The sequence below is a fragment of the Toxorhynchites rutilus genome, chromosome 1 (genome assembly GCF_029784135.1).
Source record: "Toxorhynchites rutilus septentrionalis strain SRP chromosome 1, ASM2978413v1, whole genome shotgun sequence".
Classification (NCBI taxonomy): Eukaryota; Metazoa; Arthropoda; class Insecta; order Diptera; family Culicidae; genus Toxorhynchites; species Toxorhynchites rutilus.
In genome coordinates this window covers 87479910-87500925 of record NC_073744.1, presented here as the reverse complement: position 1 = coordinate 87500925, position 21016 = coordinate 87479910, and the positions used below count along the sequence as shown (strand labels likewise).

The 21016-nt window shown below is 40.2% G+C and overlaps 1 protein-coding gene across 1 annotated transcript in view; it reads left to right on the top strand.

Moving 5' to 3' along the window:
* The first annotated feature begins 18596 nt into the window (after positions 1 to 18596).
* LOC129762667 (RNA-binding protein 12) overlaps positions 18597 to 21016 on the top strand; it is a 120145-nt gene continuing 117725 nt past the window's right edge. The window contains exon 1 of the mRNA XM_055761149.1: positions 18597 to 19280. The gene's annotated coding sequence lies outside the window, so the exon portion shown is untranslated. The remainder of the gene's footprint in view (positions 19281 to 21016) is intronic.

Here is a 21016-nt window from a genome sequence, read left to right as displayed (position 1 = left end):
AAGGGTGACGTAGGACTATCGTTGATTTAGAGATCATTTGTTTGAAGTTGAATCTAAATCCATCCTGAATGAATGAATAAATAAATATTTGGGTGACTTCAAAAACGAGAGTGTTACTTTGAAGACTCAAGGTTTTATGCATCCAATATTGGATACAAAAAACCTTGTTCTGAAGAATAATCTTCAGAAGCTTTCCTGTTAACTGCACTTGATTGACAAATCACAAAACCAAATGTATGTGGTCGCAGTATTATATGGATAGAAAACATTAAAATAAACTCGCTTGAATGTAATTTTCAATTCCAAGGGGAACTGGCAGATTATTTTTCAGCAACGATCATTTCTTTCCAGGTTTCCTCTCGATAACCAGCAAACGAAAAGAGTTGCGCGCGTGTATGTGTGTGTGTGTGGCGGCTGCTTCTATGTATTCCCGAGGAACCGTATTTCGATGCTGATACTCTCTTGGTCACCTTCTCTTCTCCTTCTGATCGATCGGCTTTTCTGCGCTCCCTCACAGTTAAAACAAACTGATTGCAGTTCAGGTCAGGTCAAGCCAGGTAATGAATACCTCGATCCCTCGCCGTTCAGCTCGTTCAGTAACGATGTTGTCTTGTCGATGTCCTCAGGCGTCGTGCACAAATTACGTAACGCAAAACTCCGGATTTTGAACCTCCCCCCCCCCTTTCGTAACGCAATTTCCTATCTCTAATAAACAGAAAGTAACGCAACATCTAACCCCTCCCCCCTTATCGCGTTACGTAATTTGTGCACGACGCCTCACGAAAAATGAATGGGTTTCACCACCAGAATACCATTTCAGTATGCTTTTCGTGCGTGATTGAATCGAGAGAAGGTGTGGTTTACGATGGCAATTTGGAAGGCAAACTAGAGGAGAATGAACTCTCTGAGTATGAAAATTTCGGCGACTGAGCAATAATCGATTGAAAATTTGGCGATACGAAACATTTTCCGTTTTTCATGTTATGCATCCATTATTGGATACGAAAATATCCTACTGATGGGAAAGAATAATCTTCAGAAGCTTTCCAGCTAATTACACTTGATTGAAAAATTACGAAATCAAATGTATTTGGTCGCTGTGTTCGCCATATAATTAGAAAACATTAAAATAAACTCTTTCGCATGGATGTATTCTTCAATTCCCACGGAACTGGCAGATTATTTTTCAGCAACGATTAGATCCTTCCGGAATTTTCTCGATGCTGTATGGCATCCAAATGAAAATTCTCGTTTCAGTTTGGCCTGCAAAAAACTTTTCTGAACTCTAATCCATCAAATTTGGAGCCCTGAAAAGGGCCGTTGATTATATGCTAAGCTAATAGCACCCTCTCCTTGGATTCGACGGGCCAGCTGAATGTCCTTGGGCATGATGTGACGCGTTTTACGTGGATAGCACACAAATTTGTATCTTCGAATAAGCCTCCTGCAGCGTCATAACCGCGAAACTTTGGAAGCGCAAGTCGGTTTTGAAGTCCTGAGCAATTCCACGATCCAAATGCTGCAAAGGTAGCTTGCGGATCAGCAATTCGGTCGACTTCCGATAGCGATGAATTTCACGCAAAGTTCCCGGTCGATAGCGATGTAGCTTCTTCACCTATCCTGCGGCTGGTGCGCTTATCCGAGCTGCTTTCGTGTGCCTTACCACTGAAAGACTAACCTGCTATCTGCTTGGTCCCAAACAAACGAGTCGTCACGGTGCGAGAATAGAGTAAGAAATGAACGAAAGCAAAGGAAGCGTCATTTTATAACCTGTTTTCGAAGCTATCATTAAGCTATTGAAACAATTTTCCGACTCAATAAATAGCAATCATATAACTCTTGGACATTTTATCTTTTGTATGAAATGATTATCACTGTTCCGTTGATCCGAAGCAGAATGAATCACGCTTAAAGAAGGAATGGATTTTTTCTTGGAATTTACTCAGCAAAAATAATGCCCTTTCCCAACACTTAAAAACGACAAACGGTAAACAGTTTCATCAAAGTGATTTCTTCAATATGGGGATATATTCACTACATCATGTCATGTATTTCATATTCTTCATTATGAAATCCATATCCATGGCACCTATCGGTATCGAATTATCATCGACACCACGATTTTCGCTAAATGCTCCTTTCAGTTCGGCCTGTAAAAAACTTTTCTGAACTCTAATCCATCAAATTTGGAGCCCTGAAAAGGGATGTTGATTATATGCTAAGCTAATATAGCACGCTCTCCTCGGATACGATGGGCCAGCTGGATGTCCTTGGGCATGATGTGACGCGTTTTGCATGAATAGCACACAAATTGGTATCTTCGAATAAGCCTCCTGCAGCGTCATAGCCGCGGAACTTTGGAAGCGCAAGTCGGTTTTGAAGTCCTGAGCAATTCCACGAACCAAATGCTGCAAAGGTAGCTTGCGGATCAGCAATTCGGTCGACTTCTGATAGCGACGAATTTCATGCGAAGTTCCCGGTCGATAGCGATGTGGCTTCTTCACGCTTCCTGCGGCTGGTGCGCTTATCCGAGCTGCTTTCGTGGTGCCTTACCACCGAAGGACTAACGAGCTGTCTGCTTAGTCTCGATGAAACGAGTCCTCATGGTGCGAGAGTAGAGTAAGAAATGAACGAAAGCAAGGGAAGTGTCATTTTATAAAACATAAAAGAATCGAATGTAAACCCCACCCTCTTTATTATATAAGCTTACTGTATACTCACGAATATAATAAGGGTGGGATTTAGATTCTATACTTTTATGGTTTATAAAATGACGCTTCCTTTGCTTTCGTTCATTTCTTACTCTACTCTCGCACCGTGAGGACTCGAGCTCGTTAGTCTTTCGCAGACAGCTCGTTAGTCATTCGGTGGTAAGGCACACGAAGTCAGCTCGGACAAGTGCACCAGTAGCAGGATAGGTGGAGAAGCCACATCGCTATCGACCGGGAACTTTGCGTGAAATTCATCGCCATCAGAAGTCAACCGAATTGCTGATCCGCAGCTACCTTTGCAGCATTTGGATCGTGGAATTGCTCAGGACTTCAAAACCGACTTGCGCTTCCAAAGTTCCGCGGCTATGACGCTGCAGGAGGCTTATTCGAAGATACCAATTTGTGTGCTATCCATGCAAAACGCGTCACATCATGCCCAAGGACATCCAGCTGGCCCATCGTATCCGAGGAGAGCGTGCTATATTAGCTTAGCATATAATCAACGGCCCTTTTCAGGGCTCCAAATTTGATGGATTAGAGTTCAGAAAAGTTTTTTACAGGTCTAACTGAAAGGAGCATTTAGCGAAAATCGTGGTTTCGATAATAATTCGTTACCGATAGGTGCCATGGATATGGATTTCATAATGGAGAATATGAAATACATGACATGATGTAGTGAATATATCCGAAGAAATCACTTTGGTGGAACTGTATTATAACATTATTTGTGTACGAATGCCGCAATCGATAGTCGACTCTAATTTGCGCTGGGTAATTTCCTCGGAGGACTCGATTCCTCCTTTGAACATTAATAATCTCTTTCTGGCAAAACGATGTGGTATGAATCACATTATTTGAATGATAGAATGAAGAAGTTTTCTGCCAATTTCCTTCAACCTCCAAACGTATCTTTCTCCCGTTTGTCGTTTTCGCGTTCGCTAATCCTTTCTCACAACACCCATTTCTCGTTTGAGAAATTGTTGAGTAAACATTGTTTGCCAGTGCGCGTAGAGCGGGAATTCCTAAAGATTCATTGCACCTCTAATAAATTGCCGAAAGACGTGGTCTTACGTTGATCGCACTTGATTGAAAAAATCCAAAACGAAATGTATTTGGTCGCAGCATTATATGAGTAGAAAGCAAATAATCGCTCGAAAATGACTTGATTTTCGCGATGTGAAACATTTTCCGTTTTTCATGTTATGCAGCTTTCCTGTTAATTGCGATTGATTGAGAAATAACAAAACCAAATGTATTTGGTTGCAGTGTTATATGGATAGAAAACATTAAAATAAACTCTTTCGCATGAATGTATTTTTCAATTCCCAGGGGAACTGGCAGATTATTTTTCAGCAACGATGATAGCAACGAGAATTCCGCGCGTGTATGTGTATGTGTGTGTGTGTGTGGCGGCTGCTCCGATGTTTCAAGCGGAACCGTGGCATCACTCTCCTCCTGATGGATTCCCTTTTGGCCTTAGGTGCACAAACAGGCTCTTGGTGACACCGTTCATCAGCGTTTTCATGATAAATGAAATTAGCTTCACAACAACAGCGACAACATGCTCCAATCGCTGTTCAATCATAACTGAGTGGGTTTACGAGCGGCGCTCGCTTATATACCGATTGGTGATTTCAATAGCCTGTTTTGAAAGCAATTTTAAGACTATTGAAACAAGTTTTTGGATGAAAAAATAACAAGTATATGACGCGTAGACATTTTATCTTTCAAATGAAGTGTTTATCATACCATTTCGTTCAGTTGTTTAAGAGCTATTAACGCTCAAAATCTCGGTCTCCAGCGTAACGCTTTCGTTCTCGAAACTTTGGTTTTACACCCCGGTATAGAAATGAAAGACGTAGTCCTACGTCAAAACTTTGGAAAAATTTCACAAGTAGCGGGAAACGGTAGCATGAACACAGCAAGCACTTTGATTGTCAGAAAATGTGAATTTTTCGATAGTGGTTTTAAGGTTTTTTCCGCTGATTAAACAAACTTCTCGTGTATTGTGCAGTAAAGTTATCTTCGCCTACAGAAGAGGAACAATTTGATGCAGCGAAACTGAAAATAATTGCATTTTAATTTTTGCATGTTGTGTGGGGGACATGGACACGTTTCTGTGGGGTGAATTGGTCCTACAGGTTTGAAGCTTGTCTTTGGTCTACTTGATTCCAGATGTCGTGGAATTACAAAAAAGGATGGATAAACATCCTTGGAAGCAGGAGGAGCTTGGAAGCAGGAGGAAGCTTGAAAGAGCAACACAGGCCATCAAAGACGGATTTTCTTTGACCAAGCATTGAAAGTGTTTGAAAATGCTCGAACAACCGGGAAAAAAATCATGCAGAATTCGAAATGGTCTCTGTGCAATTTTTCTGGTCTGGAATCTGGCCAAGACACCTGGTATCGATCCCAAAACATTGTTACTGGTTGTAACATTGTTCCAAAATACTTTAAATAAACATAAGTATGTTTTTTCGCTGAAATACACACTGGACCAAATCACCCCGCATCAAATTGTGTCCAAAAATCATCTCTTTTATTTTATGACATATTTGGTAATTTGAAGCTTGATATAATGATTAAACATTATTGATTGAGAGAAAACAAGTGTAGCTCAGTGTACAAAGCGACATTTCTTAATTAGACCGTAATGGTTTGGAAATATAAGGCGATTTGCTTAGTAAGTCCAAATTCCCCCCATTTCCCCTAGTTACAGACTTTGTTTTTGAATGTCCATAAAGTGAACAATTTTCTACCATTGACAAGTTTAGACAATTGCTCGCAAGGTTTCAGGTAGGAACTGATTTCAGCCTGTAAGGTACCTCAGTGAGTTCAGATCAAAAGATCGGGCGGACCGTTGTTCTTTTTTTTTTTCCAAAATATATATTTTTATAAAGGCTCATATGGCGTTAGCCTCACGGGGCCGGGAGTTCAATGCTTTGACAATTTTTCTTATTATCTATGTTAGTAATATGTAACCGATTACTCGCGGTTGGCTCGAGGTTAGTATTACAAGTGTTTTCGTAATTGGGATGTTGCTGTCTCTAATGCTCTGTACGTGTGCCCGACACGGGATACTTCCTATTGGGATGCAGCTGACCATTAATCAGCAACGCCCCCCTAGTCTGTACCTCATATCTAGCGTGGTGCGTCTTTCTCGACTCGAGGAATCCAGGATAGAATGGTCACTAGCCGGCGCAATCATCAGTTCGTGTAGAGTTGTCATGAGCGGTACAACCTTTGGCTCTTGTTGAATGATCAGTGGACTGCACAACCTTTGGCCCGTGTGTCTGTAAAGAGTGTGTGTATGTATTGCCGCGACTAAGTAAAAGTTTATCGATCGGATAGGAGGGATATGAAACGGGGACACAACGAAGGAAACATCATTAAACGTTGACATCGGCGTTTCTGAGGAACAGGTATAGATGAAGCAGAAGATCAGGATCACGGCTACCTAAGATATTCCGGACGGGGATCTCCGATTGTCTGCCTTGTGCTCTCAGTGCTCTAGAGAGCTGAGAGCGAGCAGTATGGAACCGGATACACGACCAGACAACATGCTCGATGTCGTGGTAGCCATCGCCACAATCACAAAGATTGTTTGCTGCGAGCCCAATGCGATAGAGATGTGCGTTTAGGTTGTAGTGATTGGACATAAGCCGAGATATCACGCGAATGAAATCACGACCTACATTCAATCCCTTGAACCATGCCCTCGTCGAGACCTTAGGGATAATCGTGTGTAACCAACGATCGAACTCATCTCCACTCCACATGCGCTGCCAACTTACGAGCGTGTACTGACGAGGAATGTGGAAAAATTCATTATAAGCAATTTGCCTTTCAAAAAGAGTGCCTCCTAAAGCGCCCACCTTAGCTAGCGAGTCCGCTTTCTCATTCCCCGGAATCGAGCAATGCGAGGGAACCCATGCTAAGGTAATCTTGAATAATTTTTCGACCAAAACACTCAATAGTTGTCTTATTCTTGTTAGGAAATAAGATGAGCGTTTATCAACCTTCATTGAGCGGATTGCCTCTAATGAGCTGAGACTGTCTGAAAAAATAAAATAGTGGTCGATGGGCAATGTTTCAATGATCCCCAGTGCGTAGTATATCGCACCCAGTTCAGCAACATACACGGAACAAGGATCTTTGAGTTTGAAAGAGGCACTGGAATTTTCATTGAAGATGCGAAAGCCAGTGGAACCGTTTATGAATGAACCGTCAGTAAAGAACATTTTATCAGATCTAACTATGCCCCCATATTCTGCCGAAAATATCGGCGGAATAGAATCTGAGCGTAGATGATCTGGGATTCCATGGATTTTTTGTCGCATGGACAGATCAAAAATGACAGAGGAATTGCAAAAGTATGGGAAGCAAACTTGGTTGGAGATGCCCGGTGAAGGGTGCACGTCGTGGGTAAGGTACTCATGGTATAAAGACATAAAACTTGACTGAGGAATCAGTTGGAGTAGATTTTCGAAGTTATCAATCATCAATGGATTCATGATCTTGCAACGGATGAGAAATCTGTAGGATAATTCTGTGAACCGAAGAGTAAGCGGGGGTACTCCTGCCAAAACTTCGAGACTCATCGTATGTGTCGAATGCAAACACCCCATTGCTATACGCAAGCAACGATATTGTATTCTCTCCAGCTTGAGAATATGAATCCTGGCAGCTGATCGGAAGCAAAAACTGCCATATTCTAACACTGATAATATCGTTGTTTTGTATAACTGAATGAGGTCTCCTGGATGGGCACCCCACCATGTTCCGGTTATTGTTTGGAGAAAATTGATTTTTTGCTGGCATTTCTGTTTCAAATACGCAATGTGTATTCCCCAGGTACATTTGGAGTCAAAATATAATCCAAGGTATTTGAAAAACATCGAGTGCTTGATCGTTTTGCCGGATAGTTGAAGTTGGAATTGGGCGGGTTCGTGCTTCCTAGAAAAAACGACCATTTCGGTTTTTCCGTAGAGAATTCGATACCCAGCTTGAGAGCCCACGTGAACAGGTTGTTCAGGGTATCTTGCAAGGATTTTTGCAGAACGGCGGGATTAGTACCCGTGATGGAAATAACTCCATCGTCTGCAAGTTGTCTCAGCGTGCAGTCTCTAGTTAGACAATCTTCCATATCATTGACGTAAAAACTGTACAAGAGGGGGCTTAGGCAGGAGCCTTGTGGTAGGCCCATAAAACTGTATCGAGAAGATTTCAAGCTGCCATGATTGAAAAACATGTGCTTTTCTGACAGTAAATAGTACAGGAAATTATTCAGAATTGGTGAAAGTCCACGATTATGAAGTTTCTCTGAGAGAATTTCCATGGAAACTGAATCAAATGCCCCTTTGATATCGAGAAAAACGGAAGCCATTTGTTCTTTGCGAGCAAATGCGATTTGGATTTCAGAAGATAGCAGCGCGAGACAATCATTTGTCCCTTTACCTCGGCGGAAGCCAAACTGCGTATTTGACAGCAAATTGTTCGCTTCAACCCACTTGTCCAAACGAAGTAGAATCATTTTTTCTAACAATTTACGAATACAGAATAACATTGCAATCGGCCTATACGAGTTGTGATCGCAAGCCGGCTTGTTGGGTTTCCGTATGGCTATCACTCTCACTTGTCTCCAGTCATGCGGGACAATATTCAGCTCCAGAAACTTGTTGAACAAGTTCAGCTAACGCTGTTTTGCCAAGTAGGGAAGATTCTTCAACAAGTTGAATTTAATCTTGTCCGACCCCGGAGCTGAATTGTTACATGAGAGGAGGGCAATTGAGAATTCCACCATCGAAAAATTCTCATAGTCGCATTGGAGCGGAATGTCCCGTACGACGCTTTGTGCAGGAACGGTATCGGGACAAACCTTTCTTGCAAATTTGAAAATCCAACGGTCAGAGTATTCCTCACTTTCATTTGTATGGTTCCAGCCACGCATTCTCCTAGCCGTATTCCAAAGAGTGCTCATAGCGGTCTCCCTTGACAAACCATTGACGAACTTTCGCCAATATCCACGCTTTTTTGCTTTAATCAGACCTTTTAGTTTGGCTTCTAGAGCTTGGTGCTTTCGAAACCATTCCACTAGTCCAGTTTTCCGGAATTTTTTGAAAGCGGATGATTTTTCAAGGTAGACCTTTAATGTCAAGTCAAGACCTAATGTTGTGTCATGACAATATCAAACGTTGTTTTTCAGCTATTACTGGTTCTATGGTCATATGGAAAGGTGCCGGTTCCTGCTGAAACGTTACTCTGTTCCACAGAAATGGTCACGAGCCCACAGCTTCAGGGTTGTTTCGAGAGTATGATCATGGCACAAGACGGAGCTCATTCGCCGTCAACATAATTTGAATTGACTAGAAAATGCATTGACGAGCGTTGAGAGCGAGGATGACTGATGAACTATTTTAGTCAATGGTTATTCAATTGACGTGACTAATGAATACGAGTCTGCTTCTTCATTCAACCTGGCTTTAATCCACACTTCTACTCTCCCTAACATGAATTTTGATACCCGCGTACTCATCTTATTTCTAATGTCCATATAAAGTGAAACGAAAACTTGATTTCTGATGCAGAAACGTAATTGACGTAATGGACGGATTATTTTCTACCCACCGTGAACTCAAACCAACGATATTAGGCAGTTATCAGGTATGATATGAAGGTTCTCGAGTCAGTATTAGTAAATAGCGTAAATAGCGTGCAGTTTGGGAGAAATTTTGAACAAAATTTTAGTTTTGTCTCCGATTTCAATTTTGTGAAGAAAACATAGAGAAAAACGAGTTTATATTAGAGATGAAACGGATATCCGGTATCCGGCCAATATTTGCTAACCGGCCGAATTCCGGATAGTGACATATCGGCAGGATATTAGATATTAGCAAAAATCAATAATTTCTCATTAACACAAGATAAACGGGGCCGGAGTTCAATGACGGGGCCGGAGTTCAATATTTTGACAGTTTTTCTTATTATAACTAACATAGATAATAAGAAAAACTGTCAAAATATTGAACTCTGGCCCCGTCAGGCTAACGCCATATGAGCCTTTATAAAAATATATATTTTTTCCTGAAGAAAATATGTCACCCTTCTAAACTCGAGTCGACCGCGAGTAATCGGTTTCCTATATTATTAACATTAGAATTAAGGAAAAATGTTTATATACTAGTAACAATACAGTAAGGAGTTCGGCTCCTTTAAACCTATGTAACTGAGCCTGTAAAAATAAACGATTTAAATAAAAAAAATATGTATATTTTGGAAAAAAAAAGACATGATAAATCATAACAAAACTGCTCATGAACATAATTTATACCTAATTAAAAAAAGGGTTTGATTATTGAAATGCTCATAAATTCTTTGAAAATTACAGAAGATTCATCGCAAGATATATTATGTACTCTTATAAGGTCGGGCAGGTCTGTTTCCGTTTCAAGAACTCCTAAATAGTCTGACTTGAACCTCGGACCAAAAAGCTCTAGGTTTTTTAATCTTGAATCAAAATAATTCATTGATGTTTTTTGCTTATATAAATTCGTAGAACTTACTCTTACTCAACCTGTATTACAACTATTTCAAAGTATCCACAACAATCTTTAGATTGTAATAGAAAATGCTTGATACACTATTAAAGGATATACATTCTACACGGTAAATTTTATCATCGTTCATTATTTTTATGTAAAAATGTGTTTATTTGTCTCTAAAATGTATTCCTTCATTTGCTTTACACACACATGTAGTTTTTTCCATTTTTCTATTCGCAAATAAAGAGCCGAATATCCAGCTAACCGGTCTCGAAGCTTGCCGGATATCCGGTTTCCGGTTTCCGTTTCATCACTAGTTTATAACAACAAAATTCACAAATTTGTCAGTGTTTCTGAACACAACACTGCTATATTATATTTGGGGGTTATTTTCGTGTATGATACAAAAAAATCTAGCTCACCTGTGGTATACGTCAAGCCACGTTGAACTCAAACATCGATATATGCATACGAGATACATGAGAGAGAGAAACGAATTCGTTTTGGGGGAAGTCACTTCAATATGCATTGAAGTCCATTTAACGGGTGAAAATGAAATGCGATAGTCGAGTCGTAGAGTGAGATAACAACTAAACGCCCGAATGAATGAGTCATGTTGATGGAGAAACTGCTGGAAGAAGTCAAAATTTTCCAATTGAACACGAAGGCGACTTTCTTCATAGTCCACTGACTATTCTCAGTGGTGTTTAATAACTCGAGAACTAATCAAGCAAATGAAGCCAAATTTAGCATGTGGAGGTTTTTAGGGACGAAAAAATGTCTATATGATGGATTGAAATACCTTCCTCCTTTGGCTCCATACAAATAAAACACAAATTTCTGTATAAAGGGTGTGTCACATCAAATTGCATCACGGAAAAAACGCTGTAGAAATTCGCCCAGTAGACCGATCCTTTTGAAAATTTTAGACAGTAAAATAAAAACTATTAAACAACTTTTGGCATTTTCTTTTTATTCATACTTCGAGCCCAAGCCCGTATGCTCGCACCTTCCTCTTTACCCCGTCCATAAGGTTCTGTACAACGTCAGGTTGTAGTTTTTTTTGAACAGAAATCCATTTTCTCTTGTAGTCCGCCTCCGATTTGACAACTTTTGGGTTCTTCCGGAGGGCCTGCTTCATAATCGCCCAATATTTCTCTATTGGGCGAAGCTCCGGCGCGTTGGGCGGGTTCATTTCCTTTGGCACGAAGGTGACCCCGTTGGCTTCGTACCACTCCAACACGTCCTTTGAATAGTGGCACGAAGCGAGATCCGGCCAGAAGATGGTCGGGCCCTCGTGCTGCTTCAATAGTGGTAGTAAGCGCTTCTGTAGGCACTCCTTAAGGTAAACCTGCCCGTTTACCGTGCCGGTCATCACGAAGGGGGCGCTCCGCTTTCCGCAAGAGCAGATCGCTTGCCACACCATGTACTTTTTGGCAAACTTGGATAGTTTCTGCTTGCGAATCTCCTCCGGAACGCTGAATTTGTCCTCTGCGGAGAAGAACAACAGGCCCGGCAGCTGACGAAAGTCCGCTTTGACGTAGGTTTCGTCGTCCATTACCAGGCAATGCGGCTTCGTCAACATTTCGGTGTACAGCTTCCGGGCTCGCGTCTTCCCCACCATGTTTTGCCTTTCGTCGCGGTTAGGAGCCTTCTGAACCATGTATGTACGCAGGCCCTCCCGCTGCTTGGTCCGCTGGACGAATGAACTTGACAAATTCAGCTTATTGGCGACATCCCGGACCGAACTTCTCGGATCACGTCTAAACTGCTTAACTACGCGCTTGTGATCTTTTTCACTGACGGAAGCATGGCCAACGTGATCTATACACTCTTATCTGATTATAAGCAGAAGCTGAAGATATAATTCCTAAAAATTAAATTTCTACAGCGTTTTTTCCGTGATGCAATTTGATGTGACAAACCCTTTAACCAGGGTGTCGACACAAAACCCGGAAAAAAAATCCCTGATATTCCCTGATTTTCCAGTAATTTTTCAGAAAAAAATCCAGATGTAGACTAGTAATCAAATTTTCTACTAGTACTTTAGCTGTAGTCCCTAAAACATTTAGTTTACTCAATGTTTGAAATTTGAAAGAACGTCTTGAAATTTAAGAACGGTCGTCGATATCTTCATATAAATCGATTGTTTGTGGTTTTTAATTAAGTTAAACGACGACTGAGAAGTGTCGTTGAAGATTGAAAAAATTAAGAATCGAAGCCGTGCAAAAACGATTTGTTTGGTTCACCTTAAGACGATTACCCTGGGGTAACCCTCATCAGCCATCTAGCTATGGAAGCCGGTGCCAACTAATGGCTCTTGACACGTTGCACGTGCGAAGGGATATGAACCGCGCCTTATCTGTATATGATGTGCTATTGGCTAGGACAGAATGCCCAGTGATTCTGGAGAACATCAACCTTCTGGTTCAATCTCGCTTTACGGGACCACGCTTTCCTCCGAGTTCCATTCCGTGGTACCAAACATAAATACAACTCAACCGTATTGGGTCTTCAACGCCTGTTCAACAGAGTAGCTTCTGGTTTCAACTTCCACTACTCAAGAAATGCGGTTCGGCATCAATTTTTTGAACGTAGTTTTCATTAATATCATTAGGGCAAAATTCCGCCTGTTTATAACGATTTTATATATAATATAGATATCATATTTATACTTTGGGGCAAAGCCAAACATAAAGCTTATTTTATCACGCACTAGCTAGACATTCTCAGCTTTTGATGTTATCAAAATTTTCTAATTACTGCAAGAATCAAAATTCTAATTGGTGGAATTTCATTTTTTTCCAGATTTGTGACGTAATTTCCTGATATTCCCTGATATTGTTTGAGTTCCCTGATATTCCCTGATTGTCAAGGATTTTAAAGGTGTGAAGGAAATAATAGAGCGAATGGAACCAAAATTGGAATGTGAGGATTGAGAATGAGACAGAGCAGCAGATTGGTACACCCGACGCGACATCGACGGTAAGTGCGACATAACGGAGAGATTGGGAAGGTTGCAAACCGGGTGTTCGTGCGAGAGCTTTCGAATGTTATCATTCTGCTCCGAAAGCCTTGGTGTAGTAAATTCGCATGCGCATGATTTGTCAATCTTTTAAAATTTAATATCTTGTGAGCAATCGATTAAAGTTTGGTTGATATTACTTGATGGGAAGTGTGCGAAAACGATCATTTCCTACACACTGTTTCGCAAAATTATTGAATATTGTGCGATGGGTGAGGGAGGGAGATGAAAGAAATGAGCCCCATTGTGGCAGCCATTTGTGGCTTCCTTCCACCTTCACTTTAAGGAGCACAAATTGGACCAATCGAATCGTGGCATGAAAAATGTTCGACATTTCACTATTATTCAATGGTTTATCTCAAGAAATAGACACAGGAGAGTTGTGTATGAGACACGACCATATAGTTGAAGTAGGATAACGTTAGGAAGTCTGTTGCATACTGTTTTTGAATATGTTTGAAAAACTACATTAACGCGTTGAGCCCCGAATCAAGAGCATTTGCACAACATCAGCGACGGTCCTCGCTTCCAAAGACATTTATTGTATGAAAAGAAAATAGTCAGAAATTAGACCAGCAAGTAGTCACACATGCGTAAAACATCCGAAAAAAAAACATTTTTTTTTATATTCCGTTATTTTGCAACAGTCAGTCTCAACGTTTTTTTGTAACGAAAAGCTCAACGCCATTCCCTAGGGACCGATACAGGGCTCAATACGGGGCTGCGGTCCTCATCAAATGAGATATTCCACACTATTCATGATACCGTCACAGTACTCTAAATATCCAAGCAGCAGTTGTGTGCATCAAGAGTGAATCAAAGAAAATAGTGCTAACATCACTCTAGTTTTCGTCGAACCACCACCCTTCGGAAGAGGAACTTAAAGACTTCTTATCATTCCAACGGCACTGATTTATCGTCGCTGGTGATTTCAACGCAAAACACACCTTTTGTGGTTCAAGGCTGATTGGTCGCGTATTATACAACGTTTTCACTGACTCTGGCTATGACACTGCATCATGTGGCAAACCGACATACTGGCTAAAGGGTCTCGCGCGACTTCCGTACCTGCTAGATTTCGTTGTCACAAAAATCAATAATAACTTAACTGAATTGTCGCCAAATCAAGATACTAATTACTCACAATGGAAGGCAGCTAAGAGTCTAAAACGACCCTCTAGAATCCCCTCTGGGAATTTGGCCAGAAGTGAAGATGAAAAAGCAGCCATTTTCGCAAGCCATCTCCAAGTAGTTTTCACTCCGAATCAATCGGAACCTAATCAAGAAACGCTCATCATCAATTCGGATTCCGAGCAAAACATGGCACTATCGAACAAGTGCACCGATTGGCAGAAGAAATTCGTAAAACATATGAAGGCCGCGGATATTGCTCAGCGCTTTTTCTTGATGTAGCTCAAGCATTCGATAAGGTCTGGCACGAAGGGCTGTTCTATAAAATTGAAAATATGTTACCACAAGTATATTAAATTATGCGTTCATACCTACTGGGAAGAAAGTTTCATGTTCGGTATAAGCAAACTCTATCACCAGAGCGAGAAATTTATGCTGGCGTTCCACAGGGTAGTGTTCTTGGACCAATTCTCTATCTTATCTACGCATCTGATCTTCCAACCGCACGGAACTTAATGACTACAACATTACCAGATGACACAGTTATTCTCAGCAGTCACAAAAACAGAACGATTGCTTCACGGGATCACCAGGAACACATAACGGTCGTAGAAAAGTGGCTTCAGAAATGGAGAATTAAAGTAAATTAAAAAAATGTGTCCACGTTACGTTCACGCCTAATCAGAACACATGCCCACAAATCAAGTTCAATGGATCTGCAGTGCCTCAATCGAATGAAATTAAATATCTCGCTATACACCTAGATTGCCGTCTAACATGGAAGAAACACATAGAAGCAAAGAAAACGCAATTTAAATTGCGGGTAAATCAAAAACATTGGCTAATCGGGAGGAAGTCGAAATTAAAACTAGAGTTCAAACTACTTCTATACAAATCCATGCTGAAACCTATTTGGCATTACGGTTGTCAACTTTGGCAAACAGCTTCAGCAAGTAAAATCGAAATCATCGAAAGAGTATAAAATAAACTGCAAAGGTAAATTACTGGCGCCCCTTGGTACATCCGCCAAACTCTTAACATATTTCTACTAGAATATATTAACATGTTTCCTTAATTCTAGGGTTAATAAAATAGGAAACTGATTACTCTAGGTCGACTCGAGTTTAGAAGGGTGTCACATTTTCATTAGGAAAAGGATTGGATTTAAGGAGATTATAACAATGTTCACACCAAGTCACTCTTGTCAAGATATTCACACAGTGTGTTCCAGCTATTTTATGTTCGTACCATTTTCAAAATTATTTGGATAGACCACACCATTTCAAATTCTAAAATAGGAAGTGGCTTACATCTGTGGTACAACCGCAAGGGTGGCGTAGGACTATCGTTGATTTAGCGATCATTTGTTTTTAGTTGCATCTGAATCAATTCTGAATGAATGAAAAAAAAAACGAAAAACGAAAAATGAAAAAGCAACGATAACATCTTTCCAGATTCTCCTCGATACTCGGAGCCCACCAGTGGTTAATGCTAACTCGATAACCACCTGTTCATTGTACTTGATTGAAAAATCACAAAACCAAATGTTTTTGGTTGCAGTGTTATATGGATAGAAAACATTAAAATAAACTCTTCCGCTTGAATGTAATAATCAATTCCACGGGGAACTGGTAGACTTTTTTTCAGCAACGATGATATCTTTCCGGAATCTTCTCGATACTGGATACTGGCAACCAAACGAAAAGAGTTCCGCGCGTGTATGTGTGTGTGTGGCGGCTGCTTCGATGTCTCAAGCGGAACCGTTTTTCGATGCTGATATCCTCTTGGTCACCTTTTCAGTGGCATCACTGGCATCACAGTGGCTCCTGGTGACACCGTTCAACAGCGCTTTCATGATGAACGTAGTTCATCAGTTGTTTAGGAGCTATTAACGCTCAAAATCTCGGTCCCCGGTGTAACGCTTTTGGTTTCGAAACTTTGATTTTACACTCCGGTATAGAAATGAAAGCCGTAGTCCTACGTCAAAACTCCCAGATGAATGATTAAATCAAACTTCTCGTTTTATATACAGCATACATGATTGGAAAAGATAGTGCCGAGAGTGCAACAAGAACATATGAAAAAAATTTAGGCGAAATTCGTGCTTGTAATATCTAATAAAATTGACCATTTGTCGCCACTTATGGTTTCAGTAGTAAATTTCAAATTGTGTTGAAATACTGTTGATTATTTTTAGAACTTTAACCCTCTACCGCCCAATTTTTTTTATTTATCTAAAAAACCTACTCCACTTTTATCTCGAATTTTTCGACTTTCAACATAAAATACTCCTAGCAGAAAGCTGCCAACATAAAAATAATGTGTATGTGTGATAGATGAAAATATTCCAAAGACGTTCTAAAGGGTGTGTCACATAAAATTGCATCACGGAAAAAACGCTGTAGAAATTTAATTTTTAGGAATTATATCTTCAGCTTTCGCTTATAATCAGATAAGAGTGTATAGATCACGTTGGCCATGCTTCACTGTAAATTTTTCGTAAATTTGGAAAAATGTCGTCGAACGAAAAAGAGCGTCGTGAATTAATCCTGCGCACTCATTTCGAGAATCCGGAGTTGTCACATTGGGACATCGGTAAGATACTGGGAATCGTCCAATCCACGGCCAACAGAATACTAAAACGATACTTCGAGAACCTAACCATCGACCGGAAGGTGAAGAACGGCAAAAATGGATGCTCCGTCAGTGAAAAAGATCACAAGCGCGTAGTTAAGCAGTTTAGACGTGATCCGAGAAGTTCGGTCCGGGATGTCGCCAATAAGCTGAATTTGTCCTTAAGGAGTGCCTACAGAAGCGCTTACTACCACTATTGAAGCAGCACGAGGGCCCTACCATCTTTTAGCCGCCGGATCTCGCTTCGTGCCACTATTCAAAGGACGTGTTGGAGTGGTACGAAGCCAACGGGGTCACCTTTGTGCCAAAGGAAATGAACCCGCCCAACGCCCCGGAGCTTCGCCCAATAGAGAAATATTGGGCGATTATGAAGCAGGCCCTCCGGAAGAACCCAAAAGTTGTCAAATCGGAGGCGGACTTCAAGAAAAAATGGATTTCTGTTCAAAAAAAAACTACAACCTGACGTTGTACAGAACCTTATGGACGGGGTAAAGAGGAAGGTGCGAGCATACGGGCTTGGGCTCGAAGTATGAATAAAAAGAAAATGCCAAAAGTGGTTTAATAGTTTTTATTTTACTGTCTAAAATTTTCAAAAGGATAGGTCTACTGGGCGAATTTCTACAGCGTTTTTTCCGTGATGCAATTTGATGTGACACACCCTTTAGTGGGGGTGAACATTGAAAATAATGTCTGAATATATTGAAAAGAGAATCCGCGAAGCCCGTCTAAAGGCGGGATTGGGCTGTAGAGGGTTAAAATACAATACCTCGATTGTTCTCAAAGAGAGAACTGTCATACATCGAGACTTAGGGATGGCGACGGTTAAAGAAGAACTTCATAAAACGAGGAGGAAATATGCGGAAAAGCTGAAGAATCGTCCAAATCCACTAACAAATTTTTATTTCCACATCATGGAAGATTGAATAATTGTATGTATGAAAAATAAGGTTAATAAAGTCTTTGATAACAATTTGGTGGTCTTAAATAGGACCTTTTTGTTGATCGTTAGATATTGTTAGGTACATGATGCATATCAAGATACAATATTCCGAAGTAGAATAATATATGTTGCATTCTGTGGCCTAGCACGAGATGGCTCCTGATTGCTGTATGGATGAAATAATATAAGCATATATGATGAGTAAATGAGTACTTTAATTAAATGCCATTAAATGCTTCAATGCAAATTTAGATTGGACTAATAGTACAATATAATAGACGAATCGGATGATCCGTTCTTTTGAAGCCATTTTCAACAAAAGTGCTACCCGATACTATTACTCTTACACTAGTGCTAGGTGTTTTATCCGCAAATTCAATGACTTGGTTCGCATTTTACCTAGTCTACAGCAGTAAGGCTCACCTATAAAATTCGTTTCCACCTTTCACCTACTTCCCCATGCCCGTAAGTGAACTATTCAGCTGGTGGGCAACAGAACCGCGTCGAGTGAAGTCCGCAAAGAAAACCGCGCAAACCCATCCAGCATAGCTGAAGAAGCCTCCTGCTCGACCGCGCACTATTTCAGTTGCACGAAAGTTATATTGCGTATGAAATAGATGTTGAGGAATCATTCCGTTTTCGTCTATCGAGAAGAGTGGTTGTGCTGTTTTGGTGACCTCCAAGAGCGCATTCCGAGGCAAAAATTAAGAACTTCCGAACCAAACCAAAACCAAACGGTACATATTACGTTAATTTTTCTTGGCAATTTGAGTGGAAAAAGTTTAAATGATTGCAAAATCGGATGAATAACAGGCGGTGTGTGTTTTGGCTGATTTCTGGCTCGGTGTTCAAACCATATTGTTAGAGAACAGGAACATAATTACTTCTGATGCTGTTTATAATGAAACTGAGAGCTAGAAGATTTTCCAAATTTTGATACATCGGTAAAAAAGGTCGAGTAAGTTCAAATATCTGCGGTGAGATATTTCCTTCAGATTAACCGCTGACGGGACCTTTGCTATCTTTTTTTTTCGTTTGGAAGCTGATGTGCTGAGTGATTGTGAGTGATCGCTATTTATCTGTGATTTCACAAATAAGGTGTATATCCGAAAGAAATACATTTCGTGTGATCAGTCTGGGATATTCAAAGTTGGTTGAAGACAGTGCACAATAAACAGGACTTGGTACCTTGGCAGGGAATGGAATCGGAACTGTGAACCGTGAAATTGAAAAGCTGATAATTTTGGAGATTTTGAGCTATCGAGTGATTATACAACAGAAGAAAACACACAATTCCAAAGGTTAGTAAAAAGTCTCACCCTGATTCGTTGAAATACATTTCTCGTTGCCATGATCACGAGCATGATAGTGTCGATTACCATGCAAAGCAGATGAAATGCGGCGCTGGCCAGATTGAAACAAGTGCCGCGGTATGAATTTGCACGAGTTCATTGCTATAACGGGCATCGAAATCGTTCGTTTGAGCCGCTTTTTCATCCGCCACGGGTTGATTGTGTGCTGATTTTTTTCGCTTAGAATTTCGTTGATGTCTTTTTCTTCATCTGATTTTTCTCGGAATGAACTAGCTATTTTTGCGGGATTCAATTAGAGGTCAAGGTCATTCGCAGATAGCTGTGCGATTCTTAGTCTAATATATTTATGTTATTTCGTAATTTCGCTGTCACCCATTATCTAAGTTATTCCATCATAAATATATTTTTGCTTTTTGAATGAGTGTTTTACAATCATATCAAGTACGGAACATGATGAAAAATAGCTAGCGAATCCAAAACACGAAAACATCCTGTGTTTCTCCATATAAGACTGGCAATGTAGGACGCACTGATTGTTCCTATATTTCTATGACCCTTTCGATGAGCACCTAAATAGGTAGATACTTTTGATAATCGGATGCAACACTCCGGCATTTTTTTCACACCCATATTAGTCCATTTCGGTCGGTAACGGTTGCGCACCCCCGAAAAACTTCGGCATGGTAATTAACCTATTATATTCGTACTGGTGGATATTTTGACGTGCGCGGAATTTACATCCAGTTGTGCGATCGCTGCTGCTGCATAGCAAGGGGCAATACTAAACGCAAGCAAATAATATTGAGATGGACAAATGAAGCAAGAGGTACGAGATAATTGGTTTCGCTATTTCTGATAGTCTCTCTCAGCACATTTTTTTCATATTTTTTAAACCTTCGTGGTTACCGTTGCAATTTCATTTGCATTAATTTTTTAATTCTTCACGCTATAATTAGATTATTTTACAATGAACTAGCTATTTTTCCGCTTTCCTGTGTAATTGGGTGATGGTATAAATAGACGAACTGAGTATTATATCATTATTCTGATCGATATTCAACGATTGGCTGACTTTTTACACAAACCCAGAACACTCTTGTTATTATTGAGGAATTGCAGGAGATTTATGTGGAGTTCTCACATGTTCCTATCTCACAGAGCATTATTATTTTCTAATGTATTGTTTATTCATTTTAAGAGAATTTCTGGTTGACATTTTCGCTCAAGCCACTCTTTTTTTTTTATTAATCCGTTTATTTTTCCAGGCTCAGGTTTAAAGGAGCCAAACTCTTAACATATTTCTACTATAATATATTAACATGTTTCCTTAATTGATAAAATAGGAAACCGATTACTCGCGGTCGACTCGAGTTTAGAAGGGTGACACATTATCATTAGGAAAAAGATTGGATGTAAGGAGATTATAACAATGTTCACACCAAGTCACTCTTGTCAAGATATTCATACAGTGTGTTTCAGTTATTCCATGCTCGTACCATCTTCAAAATTATTTGGATAGACCACACCATTTCAAATTCTAAAATTCCCAGATGAATGATCAAATCGAACTTCTCGTTTTAGACACCGCATACATGATTGGAAAAGATAGAGCCGAGAGTGCAATAAGAACATATGAAAAAATTTTAGGCGAAATTTGTGCTTGTAATATCTGATAAAATTGATCTTTGTCGCCACTTATGGTTTTCAGTAGTAAATTTCAAATG